This window comes from Triticum dicoccoides, chromosome 4B, assembly GCF_002162155.2.
Source record: "Triticum dicoccoides isolate Atlit2015 ecotype Zavitan chromosome 4B, WEW_v2.0, whole genome shotgun sequence".
NCBI classification, from domain to species: Eukaryota; Viridiplantae; Streptophyta; class Magnoliopsida; order Poales; family Poaceae; genus Triticum; species Triticum dicoccoides.
In genome coordinates, this window is record NC_041387.1 from 325,812,011 (window position 1) to 325,817,640 (window position 5,630).

Here is a 5,630-nt window from a genome sequence, read left to right on the forward strand (position 1 = left end):
ATGACGATAATTGTGACAAAACCCGGTATCATCATAGATGTGGTGGGATCCGACTTCTATGACAAAAAATCATGACAGAAAATGGGCTTTTCGTCCTGGGCGGGCCAGAGACGCAGTTGCATGAAATTCTTTAGGTCGTCCATGACGGAAAAAACCGTGGTAGAAGCGAGGGCGAGGAAAATTTCGGGGAGTTCCCGGTTACGGTGGGTGGTCGGGCGCCGAGCGATGCGCGTTTCTCTCCTACACATACGCGCGTGTGTGCAAGGCATTGGCTCTAACTGAACCCGAGCGAGGTGTTGGGCTCTAACTGAACCCGAGCGATTATACTGCAGGCTACGCATTACTGAACCCGAGCGATCGATCGATGGCTGTTAACTGAACCCGATCGATCGATTCCTTCGCTACTGCTGCTAACAGAAGCCGATCGATGCTGCCTCTCGATGAACAGTGAGCGTTGCAGGGGTTGGGGATGGGGTTGGATGAACAGTGAGGGGTGAGGGAGGATGAACAGGAGCCCGTGGCGTTGCCTCTGGATGAACAGGACCCCAATCAATCGAGCCGGTTGGGGCTGGATGAACAGGACCCCGTGGAGGGCTGGATGAATAGGACGACCCCGTGGAGGGCTGGATGAACAGTAGACGGTGGAGGGGTGGATGAAAAGTAGCCCATGGAGGGGTGGTTGAACAGGAGCCCGTGGAGGGGTAGTTGAACAGTAACTGGTGGAGTAGCGCGTGGTGGAGGCTGGATGAACAGGAGCCCGTAGAGGCTGGAGGAGGTCGACGGTGGATGAACAGTAGCCCGTATAGGCTGGAGGAGGTCAACAGTGGAGATGAACAGTATCTCGTGGAGTCCTGTTTTGCGGTACGCCACAACCCTCCCAATGAACAGGACCCCCGTTTCGATCATAGCGCTCCAACACAAGTCTGTTTCATCTGTTTTGCGGTAAGCCACACCCCTCCCGATCAACAGGACCCCCATTTCGACCGTAGGAGGTCCGTTTCCTCCGTTTTGCGGTACGCCAGACCCCTCCTGATGAACAGCATCCCGTTTCGAACGTGGCCGGTCGAACACAAGGCCGTTTCCTTCGTTTTGTGGTACACGAGGCCTCGTTTCCATCGCCTGTTCTGTCCAAGCCCTCCCGATGAACACGACAACGCATTCCGTTCCGACCCAGCCGATTGGCTCCCCATGAACACGACGACGACGCTGTTTCTCCGTTTCGACCCAGCCATGTACACGTGCCCTGGCCGTACGTATGAGCGAGTAGGCGTTCAAGACCCCACCCGTATGTACACATACGTGGCCGTATTTTCTTTCTTGCACACTGGCCGTTGTACATACGTGTACATGCTACGTGCGTGCCTCTACTATGACACATGCGCGCCTCTACATCCACCAGTATGTATGTACACGTTCGCGACCAGAATGACAACGCTACGTACGCTTCGACTAGGTGGGTCCCGACTGTCAGGCACTTCTTTGCGTGCGAAGATGTAGATGGTGGGCCCCAGCAGTCAGGGGAGCAAATCGTTTTTTTCCTTGGACGCACTTCCTTGCGTCCGAAGATGTAGCTGGTGGGTCCCAGCAGTTAGGGGGTGAATCATTTTTTTGCGAAATACGGTGGCCCGTCCGGTGGGTCCCTGCTTTTAGGTGGAGGAATAATTATTTTGTGCATAATAAGGAGGCACTTCCTTGCGGCTGCTGTGGACCCAGCTATCAGCCTCTCCACGTACAGTACTCTGCCAATGGAAGTCGGTCATTGACCACATTGACCACGTCACGCTGAGAGCACCATGGCGGTGGACAATGGCGAGGCCTAGGAAGGGGACGACACGGAGCCGGGGATGACACAGCAGTGGTTGCCCACGCGAAGAGGAGTACGAGGGTTCAGTGGTTCGGCTGCAGTGTGAGGCTGCCGTCGCCACAGAATAACAGGGGGTGTGGGTGAGTAGAGGGATGGCCTGGCCAGCGGTGGAAGTAGTAGGGACGGTGAGGCCTCCGCGGCATCATAGCCGGCCACGGGAGGCAGGAGCATGCGGCACGACCAGCGCGACTTTGGGCGGCTGGAGCACGAAGTCCAGAGGTTGAAGAAGCACTACCACCGTTGGATGGACATCGTACGGTCACTAGAGCTAGAATCGTTCATATTGACTAAGTTGACAAAGTCCTCCGTCCCCGTCAATTTAGTAGGCCCACAAGTCAGCCTCCCACCAAGGTGAGTCCTAGCTAGCAGGGGGAGTATTCATTTTTTTGTGCGTAATAAGGAGGCATTTCCGGTGGGTCCGGGCTGACAGCGGGGGGAAAGTTTTTTCGCGAAATACAGAGGCCCTTCCTGTGGGTCCCAGCTATCAGGTGGAGGAATCATTATTTTGCGCGTAATAAGGAGGCATTTCCCTGTGTGGGCCCCTACTGTCAGCCTCTTCTGATGGCTGTTGTTTGTTGACCATGTTGACCTCGCCGCACCGAGAGCACAAACGCGGTGGACGAGGGCGAGGCCTAGGAAGAGAACCACCCGGAGCCGGCGAAGCCACCACAGCGGATGCCCATGCTAAAGGGAGTACCAGCGCTGAATGGTCGGCTGCGGGGTGAGGCTGACGTCGCCGAAAAATAATAGGATGTGTGGGTGGTTAGAGGGATAGCCTGGCGGCAGCACAGCCAGCCCCAGGAGGAGGGAGCAGGCAGTCCCGCTAGCGTTGGTTTGGGCGGCTGGAGCAGGAAGATCAAATATTGAAGAAGCACGGCGGCCGTTGGATGGACATCCAACAGTCACTGCTGTGTGTTGACTATGTTGACAAATCGTTGCGTACGCCTGAAAAAAATTAGGACAGCGTCATCATCGACCTAGTAGGTCCAGAAGTCAGCCTCCAAATCTGTGGAAAACAGCATACAACCCATTAGCCATTATTTTCAATAATTTACAGCTCATTTGCTAATTCCTAAGGACATTTGAAGCCCATATTCTTTTTATTAGCATTATAGACCATATATTTTGGGCACTGCTAAAGAATTCAACGAAATTTTGCATATTTCGGTGGGGTCCGAACTCTTTTAATCATGAAATTTTGAGTCACGTTAAAAATAATTTTCAAAAACTTATATCAAAATAAAATTCAAAAAACAATTCTCTGCAAAAAATGAATGAAATTCAGAATCTTAACTAGCAAGATGCCCGTTCGTTGCACGTAACATGAAGATGCATTTGTATGAGTAGTTTATCTTGCGGGAGAAAAGATGATATTTTAATGTAATTGCCAGTTGGCTTTGGTTTTTATAAGAGTAGAGAGTAGATAAATCCTGAAAAAATGATATTTTAATGCAATTGTCGGTTGGCTTAGGTTTAAAAATTTACATCCCATTTCTTACAACTTATAGCCCATTTCTTGGGAAGCCCATTTCTTACAACTTACATCCCTCCTCGTCTTGAACGATTTGCAGCCCAGCAGGACTGAGAAAAGCAAGTAGGCCTCGGTTTTGGTAATCTCCAAAAAAAAGAACTTGGCTAGCCATTTTCAGAAAGAAAAAATATATCAACTGGGCTCGTCATGTGCTTAATAAAAGCGTAAGCGTGGGCTAGACGGGCCACAACCCCCGCACAATGCGCAGTTGAGCTCCGTGTCTGAAACTAAAAAACAACTGGGCGAGCTGCTGGGTCCCTGGTGTTATCCGCTCATTGTGTAATTTTCTCGTTTATTGACTACATTGACAATGGCGTGGGACCTAGTTGTTAAACAATTAGGAGGAAGTATTTTTTTGGCTTGTAATAACAAGGCACCTGCTTGCGAAATGCAATGACCCTGGGTGGGTCCCTACTGTCAGCCTCTCCACATACAGCCATCTCCTGATTCCTCTTGGTTGTTGACCATGTTGACAACGCCAGACAGCGGCGGGCACAACGAGCGAACCAAGGCGAAGAATGACAGCGAGGCCTCGGACGGGAACGAACAACAGCCGTGGAAGATGTGGCAGTGTAGTGGCAGGTGGAGGGGAGTACGAGGGCAACAACATGCAACTCAAGCATACAAATGGAACAAAAAGCACTAGGATTAATTGTTCATCAAATTTTTAGACAAAACCTAGATTAAACATGAAAGTAACATCTAACCCAACCACTCTTTTTTGCAGTCGCGAACAAATGGATTGGTTTGATCCATAAAATCAATATCCTGTGCAAAACATTTTATTCCAGGATGACTACAACTTGTTGTAAATAGAAGCCGAGCATGTTTAGAAGCCCATTTGTCCACCTGAAACTTCTTTTTTTGTTGTTCAACATGTCCGTCCGTGAGAAATCTCTTGCTGTAAAAATTAAGCCTCATGGACAATAGTAACCTCGCATTCAACAGGAAGAATGTGACAAAGCTTCTGTTTGCCTGGTTGGATGCATATCGTCCCATCGTTATTGTCCTCAAACGAATGTCATGAGAACTGAGAAAATTCTTGTGCTTATTACGCATGTGGTTCTCTCCATGTGGTTCTGCCTAAGTAGACATGAAGATTGAAAAAGTTAAGGTCTGAAAAAAGAGTATGTCGAAAGAATGACAGCTGAACAGATAATTCTAGTACAATATATCCGGGCTTTCAATGTGCATGAAATCATCACCTCTATGTATAAATTCTCTAGAGATTGAAAGCATCACAGCAAGCTAATAATTATGTCCAGATCAAAACTATACATTCTGATATATATGATCTTGACAGAATCCAGAAGCATTGATAGGCTATCAATGGACGAACTCTTCATTGAGCATATAACATAATATTAGTACCCAAAGTGTACTCCAAGATGATATAAAACTTATGCGCATAAATGAAAAATGGAGCATAGGATTACAAATGTGTAGATGATAATATACGGTACCTGAAAAAGTGAGGAGCCAAACACCAACTCCTTGTGATTATTAAACGGGTCACGAATTACACCCAAGGTATCCAGTTTGGGCGCAGAGACGACAATTATTTGTGAAGGTGTATAACAATTATGAAGGGGCAACCTTTCAAGCGAAGGGGCATCTTCGATGATGAGCTGTTGTCCTTTAAAACAAATTCCAATGGTTTTCAGGTGAGGCGACTTTATTTGGAGACAACTGTACCGATTTCTATTCCCAAAACAATCAGCAAGCGCTCCAGGGCAGGGCAATTGGAGTGGATGATGCTATGAAGTGAGGCCTCCGACAGATAAACCACCACAAGCGAAAGTTTTTTTAGAAGTGGGATTCGAAGCATTTGTACCAGATCGTCTAGTAGATGGCACCGGGTGAAGGTGGCGGTGTGGAGCGAGGAGGAAAACCGCGAGATGGACAACGATGGTGTGGGCACGATATCTTGGTGTGTTCGTGGTATGAAACTTTTTTGGTAATGGTACAACTCAAATTGCTGGAGTTTTCCAAATTCAGGGGATGTCAGCCAAGTGTCCACCTTGCCGGGTATGGACAGCAGGTAGCGTGTCGGGATGCAGAGGAATTGAATGCTGAGGAGAACAAATTCAGGAAGGACAGAGATCTGAAGATAGTCGAGATTGAGGGACGTGGTGCGCCATATAGGGCGCCACCGAGTTGAGAGGACTTGTGTGCGGTAGCAATCCTTGGTGGGGAGAAGCGAGATCTCCTCAAGGATGACGTCTGGGACATCGT